The sequence below is a fragment of the Lepidothrix coronata genome, unplaced genomic scaffold, assembly GCF_001604755.1.
Source record: "Lepidothrix coronata isolate B3197 unplaced genomic scaffold, Lepidothrix_coronata-1.0 Scaffold24, whole genome shotgun sequence".
Taxonomy (NCBI): Eukaryota; Metazoa; Chordata; class Aves; order Passeriformes; family Pipridae; genus Lepidothrix; species Lepidothrix coronata.
In genome coordinates, this window is record NW_016690204.1 from 3,785,075 (window position 1) to 3,802,658 (window position 17,584).

A 17,584-nucleotide genomic window follows, 5' to 3' on the forward strand; every position below is an offset into this window, starting at 1 on the left:
GCCAGTGACATGTTTAGAAAATAATCCTGCCTGGTTCTGGCTGTGGGTCAAAGTGATTTTCTCTTGTATTTCCCTTGGACGTGTTGGGGTTGTGTCACTGCTGTGTGTGTTTTACCTTTGGCTGATTACTTTGTGTACAGATTAGTCACAGACACTTTTTCCCCCTTCCAACAACTATGGATAATTAATTCATCATTCTTTCTATTTTAATCACTCTCATAATGTCAGAATAAGGAATATCATGAATTGAGTTTCAGAAAGTATTTGTGCTGATTGATTTTTTTTGTCCTTTTTTTTTATTCCTGAGAAGAGGCTTTCAAATCCAAGCTACTTGTTAACTCTTTCATACTTGGAATTTATTTTCTAGTCAAGTTTTTTGTTATACCACATGCATAGAAACTATATTGATTAAGCACTTTTTAAACAGGATATAACTTTTCATGCTTAAATACAGAAGTATCAGACAAAACTAAGAGTGTGATTCTTGGTAGGTGTGTATTTGGTGCAGTTTTTAATAATCTTCTGCTTAAAATAAACTGCAATGCTCTAATGTCTTGTGTTAGGTAATAAGTATGGCTTGTTCCATGCTGGGCTGACTGAGTATATTTCTGCTTTATATACATTTATACTGTTCTTTGTTTTATATTGACAAAATAATGGACTAGATTCCCTTTTTTGTTCAAGTGTGTTAATATTGGTAGCTGAGTTCTGCCCCAACACACAAAGTTTCGTGTCACTGAAAAATTTAGACACACAGTCCTTGCTAGAAAAAAAGAAGAGTTTTGCATTTATTCTCCTACACTGAACACAATCTTCCTCTTAATGTCTTTGAAATAAGATTTCATTATTTCAAAAAGACTGCCTGGCTTACTGGATAGAGAAAAAAAAAAAAAGCCTGTTCATCTTGAGGATAGATTTAAATCAATTCTGTAGTGCTCAGCATGCTTGTTGCTTTTAGCTTTTCCTCTGTCACGAACAGTATTTTCTCTCACAGAATAACCTTCCAGCCCTTAGCAGAATTTGATGCAATTGACAGCTTTTGTTAGAAAAATTCTGGTAAAAATTGCACGGCTGAGGTTGGGGTTTCTAACCCGGGGGAGACAGTGGTCCCTGAGATAATCACAGCGTGTTTGGAGGAAGCTCACATTAATTTGACTGTGAATATAGTGCCTCAGTATCCATAAATGCAGTTTAAGGAACAGATATTCATTTTTCCTCAACAAGCTAAAGCAGGGATTTGGTATCTGCGTCGAGAAAGAAGACGAAAACACTCATTTGGAATTTGAGGGAGGTTCAGCGCTTCCAAATCTCGACGCGCATAATTCGCCTGATTATTTTTCCCTGGCGATCAGAACCCACCAGCACAATGACTATCAATCAGCTTCTGGGGCTGGGAGGTCACTCTGTCGCCAGGCTCAGCCCCAAGCCCAGCATGTTGCCTGGTAACAGCCTCTGGAGATGGGCTGGCTCCTGGCAGCACCATATGGCTGGGCGGGGTGGCCTCTGCCCCCCGGCACGCGGGGACACGTGTCCGACATGGCTGAGTGGGAGATCCTCTGTCCCGCTCCCTCAGCGAGCAAAACCACGGAAAACGGCAGTACCACAACGGCACGGACCTGTTGAGGTGCTGGGGTTGCGTGGAATGAAAGAAATATCGGTCGCTTGTCAGAAATCTCTTGTAATAATCACAGTGAATTTTGTGCTCGCTATCCTTCAGTTGGATTTTTATATGATTTCTAGCTGTGCTTGCTTTACAGTATTTTTCTATTTCATAATCAAATATGGTCATGTAAGTATAGTTGAATTTTAGTATAATTTCTAGCTTGCTTTACAGTATTTTTCTATTTCGTCATCAAATATGGTGATGTCGGTATAGTTTTAACAATCCAATTACAGAGGAATCCTGGATTTTAAAAGTTCGACTCCATAGCCTATGGATTTAGGTGTTTGGCCTTCTGTTAGTTGTGTAGTAATGCCCACAGTGCTCCAGCAAAGTAAACCAGTAAACAAAGCAATAAAAGACAGTTCCAGAGAACAACTGAAAATAAACATAACAGGCAAAGGGGATAGAATTGTTCCAAATATACAGTGGGAAATCAAGGACAAAGAGTGACTGGCAAGCAGTTTGGCACAGAAATGGATGTAAAACCGAGATAAGCACAGTCTTCACTCATTCCCTTAACTGGAGCAATTTTCCCATTCCATTGTGACAAACTGGAATTCATTAAAGTGGGAATACTGGAGAGTGTGGTGCTGGGCAGCAGCATAGGCCATGATCTCCCTGCTCTGGCTGTTGTATTCCAGATAAAACTGCAATCCAAGAGCTGGGATTGATCTGGTGTGTAATGACAGGGATCTGCACAAGTGAGAGGGAGGTGACTGAAGGGTTCCCAGCTCACAAGGCTGGGTGGACACTCAGCAGTGGCTGTGTTGTTTCTCTGAGCCTGGCTTATTGGGAAAGATGAATTACTGTGCTTTTCCCTCTCTTGCCTGAAGTTGCAATCCTTTGGCAAACAAGACATTTCTCTTTGGTGTTCCACCTCAGTTCTCTGAAAAGGTTTCTGAAAGAAGCACTTCTGTGTTTGGCAGAAAGTTTATACACTTGCTATTGGGAAGAAAGAGAAGTTTTGTATTCTTGGCCATTCTGTTGTTTTTTCTTACTCTTCAGACGCTGTAGGGTTGTTACCCAGTTGGATAAACACACTGTAGTTCAGTGTAGTTTTATTCCTAACACCTTTCCTTGGCCAGAAGATTTTAAAGTCATAGACAAAGGATGAGGCATGTTAAATTGAGAGTTGCATCCTTTGGAAGAGCTGCCATGGCTATCCACATTTTAAACCCTGGTGGATGTATTCCAATAGGCTGTTCCTTCCAAAACCTTCTCACCTTGACTCCCCGTGCAGTCACAAGTGACACACAGCCATTTGCTGTGCTGTAAAGGCCTATCAAGCCAGTGAAAGAAAGGCATTTAAACCCCTTTTCTCTAGTTTTAGAGTGAGTTGTGTTTTCCTTGGAAATGGAAACGTGTGGAAAAAAAGTAACAGAAAAATAGTCGTTATTGGATTGAAAATATTTTATTATAGAGGATTATGAGTCTTTTTTTCCCCCTCATTAAACACATCTTTTAAAATTGTTAGTACAATAAATCTATTTTCCAAAACAACATGGCATGCCAAAGAGGAATCCGAGGAGTTTTAGTGTGATCTAGGGATTTCTACCTGAGAGGCACGAAAAAAATAATTGGGAAAGAGAGCTATTAGAAAATACCACAGTTCTCTTAGAAATAGACTGGTATTGTAACTTTATTCTAATAAATAGAGAAGAAAATATATTTTAATGATGGTATTCTTATTTATTCATCTCTCTGTATTCTGATGTGGTCTGAATGATAGTGTTAGTCTAGAGAGTTGAATATTTTTAAAATTGCAGCACTTTGAATTACTGATATGTGCAAATTACAATAAAAAAGGGATGAACAATGGTAGTTAGATAACGTAAATGATGCAGTGAGTTCTGCTCCATTACTTCATCTGAGCCAGGATGGGGAAGTGTTTAGTTGTTAGGATCTGCTCCACTCTCATATTATTCATTGTTGTTTTGCAATATCTTCAGCAGTTATTGTAGGAATCCATTAAGGACCAGACTCAGCGAGGCATTGACACGCTCCTAATGATAAGCAGGAGAATATTCTCATGGATGTTTTTTTCTTCAGAAAAAGGCTTAACTAAGGTAGCTGAGCCTGACTTGTGTTTGATTTTTTTTCCTAGTGCTGGTGCAAGGTAATTCAGAGTTAGGGGGATGATTTTTAATATTGCTCTTCCATCAGTCAGATATGTTTCGTTAGAGATGCGCTTTCCTGCATAGGGAACTAAATATTCTACCTTTGTTTAATTGTGTGGCTTTGGTGTTTTTTTAAGTCCACATGTTCCAAGGTTTCATTTCCCATAGGGGAAGAAAATGTTGTTTTCTTCTGTTGGATGTCATTAATTTGACATTTATATCAGTAAAGTCACTAATGATCCTGGATGAAAAGAGCAGTGATGTGGCAGAGGTTTCCATGAGTCACTGTTAAACCATTGCTGTGATTTGTGATTACTGAAATGGTGAAAGGGCTACAAACCAGAATATTCGTGGTCTGCTTTTGATTTACAAGTGGTTCTGCTGCTCATTTCACTTAAATCAAGCTCTTCTCCAGAAATAAAGGATGACACTGTCCTTGCTTAGGTTGTGCTTAATCACTGCTGCAGATAATCCTATCTGGATTTCTTTGGGCAGCTAAAGCATTTAGAAGGTGCTCTCTCAAAACAGATTCAGAAACATAAGAATCACTGAAATCGAATAGGACACCTTGGAAACAAGAGACAGGTTCCTAACACAGATTTCACAGAATATTCTGAGTTGGAAGGGACCCACGAGGATCATTGAGTCCAGCCCTTAAGTGAATGGCCCACACAGGGATTGAACCACAGCCTTGGTGTTATGAAGTGGATTTCTGGAAATACTACCAGAGATTATTTTGAACTGTAACTCTGTAAGTAAAATTAGCTTTGTAATAGGCTGTGTACAAATGTTCATGTAAAGGAATATCTTAATTTCTTCTTTCCTCCCTCCTCTCTTTTAAGAATGCAGTCACTATGTCTTTCTGATGGATTCCTGTGTGAACTTTCTAAATCCTCCATCTTCCTAAGTGGTGTTTTGAGTTCACCAAGTAAAAGCTATAGGGGTTAAAGATAGAATAACCTCAGCCTCTGAATTTACTGTACATAGCAGCCTGTTTTGTGGCGCTGCTGAGAGATTTCCCCCATGAACATTGAAGTGCAGACATTTTCTTATTCAGGCATCAGGAAACTTTCCACATGCATATAAACACTTAAAACACTTCCACTGGCAATTGTTTGCATTCTGGATGTTCTCCAGATGACAGCATTAAGAGGTTTTTGATCAAGTCCATTTCCAGAGCGTCACGGCATTTATGAGATATCAAGTCCCAATATTCCTGTGAGATTAGTATGGGCTATTATCTCTTTATTACAGAAGGAGAAGACAGAAAATTGAGCAGCCTGACTGATGTGCCAGGAGAAGGACTATAGCAGAACTAGGATTTGAATTCATGTTTCTCAAATCCCAAATCATTGCCTCCCTTACTGGGCCATCTTTCCTCCTGCTCTCCCTCTAATCCAATACCTTTTATTGCTAATGATTTTTACATTTAACAGTGAAAAAGAACTTACAATTTCATGCTCTCTCCCAGCTCATAAAAATTTGAAATTTTTCCTCAAGAAAATCATGCAATTATTAGTGAAGTCCTATCAGCACAGGGCAAAGCTAATTGAAATGTAACAGTCCTCCTGATGATCTGGGTCATGTCAAGGGTGTTAGCATTCTTTAATGAAGATACACACTTGATCCTTTTTCTTTGAAGAGCTTACAGACTTCTGTAGCTTTTTCTGATAATGCTAATTATGCCAAGTGAAGGTACAGCCATGGCAAGCACTTGGGCAGTTCACTATAGCAAATTCTGTGAAGTGCAGCAATGCTGTTCTGGGCTCTGGGGGTTGTCAGCACCTCAGCCTTGCTGGAGGACTCATTTCTGGGTGAAATGTTTGTGTGCTGCTCCATCCTGAGCCCAGCTGCAAGCTGAGCATGGCTGGGCAGGTGGAGCTGGCAGAGGGACAAAGCCCTGAGCCTCAGCAGCTCTGGCATTCCAGAGGCTCCTGGAAATAGGTGGTACCTGGGCCTGTGCTCAGTGGGGAATCCCTGTCCCTGCACAGGGGGCTTTCACAGCCAGCCTAAGGCCATGATATTTGGCTTTTTGTGCCTTGTGTGTAAGATCTGAGGTCCTGCTGAGCCACGTCTGGACACAGGTCTGACAGCATGTCAGTGTTTCGGGAGGGGAGTATCTTTACTTCCACTCTTCATGGAAATGAACAGGGGTGTTGGATTGTAATAATGGGATTAGAGGTGGGGAAAATCTAATTTCCTCTTTTTTCCCTCTCTTACATTTGAGGTTGGTTACTGAGATAAGTTTTTTTGTCCTGTTATTCCTGTGTAGCACATGCACAATAAATAAACAGCGTGCTATGAGAGAATTTCTACTGCTCCTGGAAGATGTGTTAGAAATCAGGTAACTGAGGAGTCGTCACATTTTGAACATGATGGCAGTTTAAAAATATAACTCTGGTGAGGAATGAAAGTGCTAAGAAATAAGAACAGAATTGTTGATGTAAAATGGAATGTTTATCCTCATTCTGCATAGTTTAAGAAATTTAAAAAGAAGGAACAGCATGAGTTTGACAGAATACGATTGTATTTGGCAACATTTACTCTTCCTTCAGGACTGTTTAATATCTTTAGAAACTGAGCTGTACCTCTCAGAACTGCTTCTGCCTGTGGACCTTTCTAGAAGCTCCCTGGCAGGATAGGAGTGTTCTGGCACTCAGCACTGGGGTTTAGCAGTTTGGGGTTTCTCACCAAGCAGTTAAGCCTGGATCTGTTACAGTGTTGAAATACAGTTACAACTACTAATGCATTAATGAGAGACAGTCAGCTGTGACCTCCCAAAATCACTGCACACTAATCAGGGCAGATTTGGGCAGATTGTTCGAAGAACAGGGTTCTTTGAGGGAAGAAGAGGGAGGGAAGTGCCCGTGGCAGACTCTGCTGAACAGTTTTAACTCAAGGGAAGCAATTGGTGAAGTGCTTGTGAGATGAGACAGATCTTGGAGACCAGCACACAAGTTCTGTTCAACTCCTATGTACTATATTTCAGTCTTGGATGTATCTTCTTTATACTGACAAAGCCCAGAAACCCATTTACCTGTATGTGGTGGGTTATCTGGGAGGTCAGATTTTCTCCCTGTCCCCCCAGAGTTTGCTCACAGCAATGAGGGAGAGAATCTAGAGGGTAAAAGCAAGAAAAAAACCTTTATGTGCCAAGATAACATAGTTTAACTGAAGCAAAACTGTGTGCACAGCAAGCAAAATAAGGAATTAATTCACTGTTTCCCATGGGCAGGCAGGTGTGTCACCATTTCCAGGAAGGCAGGGCTCCATCACTTGGAACTTGGGAAGACAAGCTGCACTACCTCCTCCTTGAATTCCACGAGCTTTTACTGCTGAGAGCATCCCATGGGCTAGAATATTCCTCTGGGCAGTTCAAGTCAGCTGTCCTGGCTCTGTCCCCTCCCAGCTTCTTGTGCACCCCCAGCCCACTGGTTGGGGAGGGGGAGTGAGGAAAAGGAGGAGAGAAATAAGAAAGAGGAAACCCTGATACTGTGCAAACTCTGCTCAGCTATAGCATAACACTGTTACCAACACTGTTTTAGTCACAAATCCAGAATACATTTGCACATGGGCTGCTAGGAAGAAAATTAACTTTATCCCAGACTGACCCAATATACCTTTTTCTTCAGTGCTTTTCTTCCCTGTGAGGTTTCTTCTTCCTTCAGCTGCACCCCAGAGGAACAGTTTTATGAGCACATCTGGAAAAGGGAAGAGAAACACTGGAGAGGTGGTGGGTTTGTTCGAGGGTTTGTTTTTGTGGTGGGTTTCTTTCCTTACCTCGAAGGATAATTTGCACAGCTAAATGACACAGTTATAAAAAAGTATATATTGGGTCTACAGCGAGGGAAAAAAAAATTGATCTGAAATCCTTCACAAATAATGTTTTTATCAAGACCAAGTTGTTGTGTGCTATTGATTTTTAGATCTGCACAGCCTACAAGTAATAGAAGTTGCAGAGACAAAATAATTTGAGATGGTTTTCTGCCTTTTGTATAAGCCAGGTTAGGATAGTGAAGTACCAGTCAATTGTTTTGCCACTCACATTCCTTGAAACCAAAAAGAAAATTTCAGCATGACTTATGGTTTCCAAATGTTTGTATCTTCTGGTTCTGAGTCTTTTCCCACAGCTAATAGGGCTTGTTTTGTCTGACAAGCTTTTTTGTACCTTTGTCACCAGTAGTACAATAGGTAAGTGCAGAATATATTCCATAGGGGTGTCTGTGTCACTCAAGGCAGAAAAATTCTGAATACATGAATTGTGGAGCTTCAAATAATACTCAGCTGGCAATATTTTAGCTCTTAGCTGTGATGAACACCAATAAAACAAATGAAAGCAGATACTACACAAGTGATTTTAGGCACTTCAATACCTTTTCTCATTACTGGCTCAGGAGTGTTAATTTAAGGAACGTGTTCAGGAGGATATAGATTTACAACCTGCAGGTGTGCTCAGAACAATATACTTTGTTTATTTAATAGGTTGTGGAGGAGAAAATTATGCTTTTAGACTTGATGTTTAACTACCATAGGAAACCTGTATTTGCATAACTTGATGAATATCATTAGAGCCCGGGTTTTACTTGAGTTTTTATTGAGTACCAAAGGGAGAGAGCAGTAACATTCTTCAGAGACTACTTGTAAAGCAGCTCTAAAGTTCACTTCTCGAAATGCTAAAAATATTTTGTACCATCTGATGTGCAGTTAAATGAAACAGAATGATTCTTTGTAGGTTTAGGGATATTTGTACCGTGTTCTAGTTGTCCCTAAAAGACACTTCAGTGTAATAGGAGACAACTCTTGATTCATATTCTTACAGAAAATGGCCCATATTTAAATTGGCTGTGTCTGTGTCTCCTGATGTCAGTGAATAATTTTCTTGAGAACATTGGTCCCAAATGAAGGCCCTTGGAAACACCCCCTAACTAATGCTCCTCCATGATATCCAAACACTGCCTCCGTGGTTTCTTGGGAGACCTTTATTATTGTTCAAAGTGGTCTGAAAATTACCACACTTGCTGTTTTGTCTCCACCCACTGTGGAGATTTCATTAGTTCCAGGTGTATTCCCCTCCCTCTTCTTTCTGTTCTGTCCCACTTCTTCTCCTCCTGGGGTGTTTCTCCTGCTTCCCTCAGGTCTGGGAATGAAGCCCTTGCATGGATTCATGCTTCATTTCATGTGCAGATACTGTCCCTTCCTTATGTGCTCTCTGAGCTCAATGTTGAAGGAAGACAGGGGAGAAAAACAACATAATGTTCCATTGCTTTTAGTGGAGGATGGAAAGAATAAAAGTCTTAAAAAATATGGGAAAGCCACCTGAAAATATTCTAACCTGAAAATCAGCCCAGTTCCAGGGAGTAGTGTTCTCTGTGGTAAAGTTGGGAATGTTCTCATACAAAGATCCATTCTTTATGGAGGAGGATAAACTGCTTGAACTGAAGTGTCGATGGAAAAAGATTGAACTAAGAGGCAAAAACCACTTGGTGATGACACAATTATTCAGGAGAAATCACACAGAATTGCAGCAAGATCTCCCAGTGCTGTGTTAGTGGCAGATATAAGTAGTTGCTGATAAAAGGGCATGTAGTGCAGATAGAAATACAGGTTCTGGTGAGGAAAGAGGAGCTGGGTTCGCTGCAAAGATAAGGAGGGCAGAGGGAAAACGCAACCAGAACCAGAAGAAAGTAACCTTAAACAAACTTGGGTAGTGGAGACCAGAAATCAGGGTCTGCATCTCAGCAGAGAGAGAAGTGATGGAGAGATTTTTAAGTGCACATCCAGTGAACCAGGAGGCTGAAGGGTAGTGAAAGCAGATCCACAGGTATTTCACTGGAAGGATAAGTGGTGAATTTTTACAGGGAAGGGGATTGATAGATGGAAGTCCCTGGGAATCTGTACTGTTCAGTGTGCAGAAGGGACAAAGAGACAAACATTTCTGTTAAGGCAGGAGTATTCAGAGCAGACAAAACTAGGAACTGGAAAAGTATAGAAAAGTGGAGGGTTTAAGTGGCAGAATAAAATTCACTCTCAGAATTTCATAATAGATGGAAATCTGTTCTTGATGAGGGCGTGCATGACTATTATTGCTCAGAAGTGTTTTTTGGAAACATCAGATGGAGTTCTCAGAAGCATTAGTTCAGTGCTTGACAGCTGTCAAAAAAAAAAAAAAAGCAAATTGGATATTTAGCAATTTTCAGAGGAGGAATTCAGCCTGGAAAATACAGCACTGGCTCTGCTGGAGTGGGAACTGGTGTGATGTGTGCTCCCTGTCAATAATTTTGGTGACCCTGTGTCTCCCAAAGGTGCAGTCCAGGGTAGGGTGAAAGGGCAGGATTGTGGGTATGGAATAGCTGCTGTGCCATGAAATACATCCCAAAACTCTTTAGCTCGGGAAAGGATTGACAGATTAGTGAAATGGGGAAAAAGGCATAGATTATTATTGATATTGATTTCAATATTGATATTATAATGATATGACTCATAAGGCAAGGATTATGGACTCAATGACTCATGAAAATAACGTTTTTTTTTTCAGCTATATAATGCTATGCAACGAAGTTTTTCCACTGGATATTTTAGATGCAAAAAAGCACGTGGAGAAAAATTTTATAAATGGCTGCATGATACATTCCTTACACAACAAAATGCAGGATGGCCCTCTTTGCAAATTCCTGTGGGCAAGACTGGTGCTGATATTCTTTCATAAGCATCTAAACCTGATCATTGTTGGACAGAATGTGTTATTTTAAGTGGTGCAATCCAGTTAAAACAGCTCTTCTGTTCATACAGATATTTTGCCTGATGGGTAAACTAATGATGATTTATCAGGACATCTGGAAAAGGGAGGTTTCTTCACCTGCAGCTTCTTAGCCCTGACTTCCACCTGCAATTGTCCCAAAACATTGTGTTGCCCTGGAGGCTGCTGAAGTTCTACATCCCTTCTGTAGAACCTTTTAACAAGTGTTGGATACAGGAGAGTTGTCTAGAAGGCTGATTGAAGCAGAATTGGAAAGCATTAACTCATTATTTAGATATTTTAGGTCAATAAGGACAGAAACTATTAAAACTGTATATGCAGGTTTTGAAGCTTTCTTGTAGCACTGCAAAGATCCTTCAGTCTGGAATGTAACACAGAATATTCTGAGTTGGAAGGGACCCACAAGGATCATCAAATCCAACTTTGAAGTGAATGGGTGGGTTTCTTTCCCTGTCTTACATGACTATACACTGTATCTTCCACATTTTGTTTGAAAATACAAGTTGTTATATTCAAAGATTTTTGCATTAAGTGTGAACTTTGCACCTCTGTTTAGCTGAACAGCTTATAAAAATAGGAGCTTTCATCCCCTGGAGGTATGGTCAGATTTATGAAGACTGAGCTCTCTGAACTGGAATTGAGTGTTGTTTTTGTCTTCAGATTGCTGAATTGTTGGGAGATTTTGTCTTAATTATTCATAAATTCCTCTCTTTGTATGTAAAACACTCATGTGAATGATTTGGGTGAAACCAGAGGTTATTTACACTGATACCATCATGAGTGAATTCACACATTAACAGGTTTGGGGCTCTCTGGGGACTGGTGGCTTGACAAAGTTTTACTAAAATCTTACTTTGTGCCTCTCCAGAAGTGATTTCTGTAAATTATTATCCTTCTCCTTGAGGATGTTGGAACTGGTTGCCTTGAGAACTTCTGAACATTTTCTCTGATACAGAGTTAATGGATGCTCAGAATATTTTTCATGTGTGCAACCTTCTCTGCAGGATTCAGGATCCTCTTTCAAGGCTTCCTGCTTAAAATGATTTAAGCATGGAAAGTCTGGGTCTAAAAATTCTGTTTCTGAAATGTGCAAACATATGCAAACTGTCTGGGAAAAAGCACCAACTTTCAGGGTTAGAAACTGAGGGATGGGGGGAAGAAAGGTCATTATGGCATCTATTTTTAAGATTTCTGAAGTACACAGTATCAGTTAGTAACTGCATTTTCATATTTAAGAAATAAATTGGGTTTGGTTTCAAAAAGACTTAAAATGCGAAGTAGTAATGAAATAGTCCTTAATGTCTTGGGAGTGATGATTTCACATGACCTCTGCTGTGTGGCAGTAGAAATGTATTTATGAATGTAGTGTTTCTGTTAGTTCTGTATACAGAAATTATGTATCTATAAATATGTAATGAGAAATTTAAAGACAGGAATCAACATTTATGATATTCATTGGCTTTTAAAATGTATTTGTTGAATTATGATGAAAAAAATATTTAATTCTTTTAAAGTAGCAGTAGCTGTTGTTGAAAGCCATTTTCTGATGAATTGAATCTGATCACGTTATTTTAGATTCCAAAATGTTTTATTAATGTGTTTAGGGAGAAAATCAGTGCCTTGTTTTTTAAGGTAAATCTCACCTGAGGGACAGGAGTGTGGGATACAGCTTCAAACTCAGGTTTGATACTAAACTACACAGTCCTTCTTTTTTTCATTAATTTTAGGAAAAAAATAGGTATTTTATAATAAGCCATTCCTGCTGATGTTGTAGGACAGCTGTTTTCCCGGGCAGTGCTGATAGGAGTGGTGATGTTTTCAAACCTGGTGTGTTTGTTGTCATTGCTGGCAGTTCCCTTCCCTCCAAAAGCAAACCTCTGTTACATTTTTTAGGTCTGACTCTGCCTTCCTTCAGCCTCTGAGTTTCCTGACTTCAATTATATGTCCAACACTGGCAAACACTTTGAAATCTGTTATAGTCAGGCAACTTTTCCAGTTAATTGAATGTGCATTTTAATGATCATATAATTTAAGTGTTTGCTTAGCCAAAGATCAAGGAGTTTGTCGGTTTGACATCTGTGTGGGGATGGAGTTATTTATCTTTTTCTGACCAAAATCAACCCCTTCTCTCTTAAGCTGCCTGGAATACATTGTGACATGGAGAGGGCTGACACTGGTGGATACAATTAATATAATAATATGATCAATAATAAATATCATTAATATGATAATGTGGTAAAAGACACAATATTTAGTTTGCTGCTCTTTTTTTTCATCATTCCTAAGTTCACCTGAACACATGAAAAGGTAGTTTTTCATTCATTTTTGCAGTAAGTTTGGGGTGTTATTCTAATGGAGAAAAACGGGAGAGAAAAAAAAAAGCCATTTAACCATAAGAATTCAGGAGCAAAAAGCAAAATAAAACAAAGCTGCATCATCATTAGTATATTTGAATGCAGTTTGCCAGCCAACTTTGTGAGCTGGTGCAAGGGCTCATTAATGACTCCTAAATGAGCAGACTTTGCAATGGTGATGCATTATTGAACCCACAGAAATAAACCTGCTGTCATTAGCCTAATTATTTGGATATTACCAACCGTAATGACTATTTTAAGTGCAAATAAGCTGCAGTTAGCCAGAGACCAGGCAAACAAGTGAGGTGGGAGAGCAAGGAAATGACTCACAGGAGCAGGAAGGGAAAGGGAAGAAATGCAAAGAAAACCACTGGAGATGCCATTTCTCACTGTTCCAAGAACATCTGAGGGCAAAGCACTGGGCCCTGAGTAGATAATGGAGATATTGTTTATAGGATTTTGTTTCTTTTGATTCTCCTGCTTTGCCAGAACATCTGTCTGAAGTGAACTCCACTGCAGCCTTTGATGTCTCAGCTTTGCCAGTGGTTATTGCTGCATCTGTGACTGCCCAAATTCCCCACAGATGGGCTGGCTGGGGCTAAACAGGAGCCTCTCTCAGGGATTTGGCTGCTCTAGTGTCCTTTAGTGCTGCAAATAAGGGCCTGTAAGGTAAAATAACTGTTTCTGTTATGAGCTAGGGGGGAAAAAAAGCAACAAACTAAACCAAAAACCCAAACAAAGCAGAGGAAAACTAAATTAACTTCCTGAAAGATGCGTGTCAAGTGTAGATGAATAACACCTAATTTGAATGTCAAGTTTTCTCATTAATCCCTCGATTAAAATAATTTCCTTTTCATAACCAGAACACATTAATATAGAAAATAGAATAACGTATAAATTAGATTTAAAACCTTTTTCCGACAATCCAGTTGTGGCTGGATATTTTTGGAGCTAAATGTGTACGTCAGGACAAAATAAGGGCCACAGGCGTCCTCTCAGAGTTGTGTGCAGAATTTATCTTCATGCATCATTTTTTTCCCCATCAGCTCTAAAAATAAGGAAGATGCAGTTGTTTTGTGTGTTGGTTGGGGTTGTTGTTTTTTTTTTTTTTCTCTGGTGTCAATGTAAGACTAATGAAAAGAGTTCTTTCTGGCAACAGGTGTTGTACCACAGAAGAGAAGATTTTAGAATTAAATTTTCTTTTAACGTCTGTGACTTCGTAGTTTGCTAATAAATTCACTTTTCTGTTTTATTATGGATTGTATGACTTTCAAAATCTGCAAGATTTTATGCAGTTTTGTCCTAGTTCTATTTTAAGTGATTGCAAACTAGAAGATCCTCTGAGTAAGGAGGGAGGGGGAGCCCTTTTCACCGGGTGCTGAAAAAACAGACAGAAAAAAACCAGCCCCAAAACCCAAACAGAAACAAAGTTTCCTACAGTTTGACCTAAGGTTTCTTCTTAATGGCGTAACTTTTATGTCAATTCTCAGTTCAAAACCATCCTCTGTGTTTACAACCCAATAGAATTCACCATCTATTGTATTTAGAGCGTAAGACTTATGTGATAAGTTTATTTTCCCTTGCTTTTTTGTTAGGTTATTATCTAAGGATTTTTTAAATTGATTTTTCTGCCCTTTCTGAAATACTTTCTAAAAGTCCAGTTTGATATTTTCCTATGAAAAGTGTCAAATATGTTTCAAGCAGAAAAGCACATGCTCTCCACCCTCAGTTGCTGACAGCTACTCAGAGGCTACTGTTGTTGTTTGTTTTTAATGATGGTAAATTATCAGTTGTTGAGCCAGGAGAGAAGTGTAGGTGGGGTAAAAAGGAAAAAAAAATGTGGTGCTAGTAGTGAACTTAGGGAGGGCACTGAGTAGAGAAGATTAAAGTCTGGGTTGCCAGATATACTGGTGATGTAAACTGGAAAATTAGTAACTAAGGAGAACAAATACAAAACAGGCCCAGTTGGAATTTTTCTTTGCAAGTAGAGAAGATACTTTAAAATGAGTTCTGGACCAGAAATAAGTTGCTTTTCAACCAACAGCGAGCCCAGTCTCTGTACAGGAACAAGTGGGTTCCCACTTCCCTCGGCACAGTTGGGCTCTGGACAAAGGCTGGGCTTTGCTGATCTTAAGCCAAAGTCTACGGAGTCAGGACTGACCCAGCTGCTAAACTGGGCCCTTCCTGCAGCAACTCAGAGACTCTGCTGCAAAAACACCTCAGGGAAAAATGCAAAAGATGCTCTAAAGTTCCTCACATTTTATTTAAAAAAGCATAGAAAACATAGGCTATTGAATATTAGAATTTATTGTTAAATATGGTATAATTTATAACAGAAGGTACCACCTGACAGTTTGAGAGCATTGACTGTAGTTTCAATTTTTATTCCTGTCTGTCTGTTTCCATGGGCTTTTCTTTTTTTTTCTCTATCTTCTATCAGTAAAATTAAGACAATAGTTGAGTTAAATTAATGCTCAGCTTTCTTTTGTAGGGTGCATCAACTTACAGACACAAGAAATTACTTTTTTAAAAAAAAATCCTCTATGATGATAATGATAGATGACACAGTGATCCTAAATTTCAATTCATGCTTCTATATTTTAATTTTTTACTACTGAAATTTTAATTAAATAGTATTGTATACCTCTCTTAGTAAAATTTTCGCAGTAAAATTAATTCAAGCTCTCATAATGCAAATAGGATCCTAATAGTTTGTATTTGGTGAATTTTATTAATAGGTTAAAATGCTATTGTCAACTTCTAAAACATGGAATGTTATCAAATGCCAGACACAAAAATTCCTATTCTGTCTATACTATCATGGAGCAAGTTAATCATGTGTTAAAAACTTGGTCTTATTAGGCTGCCTCTGTGTATTTGATTTATCATTTTTATGGACTTGGATCATTTGTTTCCATTTTTATTTAGGTTATCTAGTTGTTTCAGTCGTTCTTGTATCCCTTTTAATTATCTTAATGTATTTTAACTGAAAGATTTCCTGTGACAGAGTTGCAAAGTTGTTACTGACACTTAAGAATTCTCTGGCAAATCTGACCCCCAAATTATTCTTGTTGGTTTTGGTTTGGTTTGGGGTTTTTTTTGTGGGGTTTTGGGTTGATTTCTATTTTCTTGGGATTTTTGTTTTCTATATTCTTCTGAAAAGGGCAATAGACTTAAATATTGTAAATAGAAAGTCATTCAGGACTTCCTCATCTGAGTTGTTCTCTGTGGTAAGTTTGTGAATCCATTTCCTTGCCAAATTTTTGTTTAGGTTAACGTGCCATTTATCTACTGTGCAATTTGATAAATCATCAGTATTTACCTGATGGAAGAGCAGTGCAACTACAAAGAAGTCAACATATTCCCAGCCTTTGGTACCAGTCCCTTCAAAAGGGTGTGGTTTGCACACCAGGGTTCATTTGGGATGATCTGTGGCTCCAGTGCTGACATTGCACTGGAACCAAAAACCCCTTAGATCCAGGCAATTTTGATCCTCTTCTTTATACTCGTAATTTCTTAATTGCCCCAGATAACCTCTCCCTTGAAACCTATGAATTTTGTTCTGGTCACTGAGTTGCTGCTTCAGTACCTGCAGCACTTCCCAAGCCCTTTCCTCTCTTTGTCACTCCCTGGTAAGCCAGGAGAGAACCAGGGGCTCCTGGGAGCTGAACTGAGTTCCTCTTGTTGTGAAGCTTGTGAAGAATTAAAATGCTAATAGTTTCAGAACTTTCTCAATTCTAGTGTTACCAGTTCTATACATCCTGAGATAGATGTGGTGATTCGTACTTCATCTCTCATTTCAATGGCTTTATATTGCTTATGCTTTGGCATAAAAGGTAAATTAAATGGCATTTCAGTTGATACAGTTGCATGTGTCTTGATACGAGTTGCACAAAGCAGTTTTCTTTCTGGAAAAGTTTAACCTCTATACTCATAAATACGACAGAATCATAATGTTCAAAATACACCAAGGAGAAAACACTGCACCGAGTTTCTTAGGAAACCTTTTTGAAGTTGATTAATGTTTCATGGAGTTTATTTACAATATGTATAATAGGATTTTGCATAATTCAAAAGTCTGCTATTTGATCTTGCAGCATTTATTGAACTAAGAGTTTTCATAAAATGCATAAACAAATATATCAAACCAATGGTAGAAGCACTCCAGGGTAAAGTACATCAACTGTCTGGGAACTCTGCTCTGAAGTGCTACTCCAGATCCTCAGTGTGGAGGTGCCCTGTACACAATGAGCCTTTAAAACCAATTTTCATATTTCAAGTGATTCCTCTATCCTACAGTACAAAAAAATAATCTTTTTTTTTTGTAGTCAGAAGGCTGGGAGCTGGCAGGGCATAAACAGGCAGCACATCCATATTTACGCCAGTCCTCAGTCAATGCTGCTCCCGCTGTTCTCGTTACGGATTTACAGTGGGAAGTCTTTTGGGAGTCACTCACCACTTCCCCTGCATGGGAAATGTGGGATGTCATGAAACACAATTCTAGAAATTACAAACAAAATTGTCTAAATATTTAAATTTTGAAGAAATGGATGAGTAGCTGGTTCCTCTTGATTTCCAGCAAGGAGAGCGCTGAATTCCCTCAGACCTAGTAAAGTCCCAAATATTCCAGTGTGTGGGGAACTGATGCTCACCTGGTGAGCCAGGGAGAGAACAGTTACACCAGCCTCAGTGC

At 39.1% G+C, this 17,584-nt stretch overlaps 1 protein-coding gene across 18 annotated transcripts in view; it reads left to right on the plus strand.

The window, feature by feature from the left end:
- Nucleotides 1–17,584, plus strand: part of RBFOX1 (RNA binding protein, fox-1 homolog 1) — a 1,165,955-nt gene that overhangs the window by 486,588 nt on the left and 661,783 nt on the right. The window lies entirely within an intron of this gene.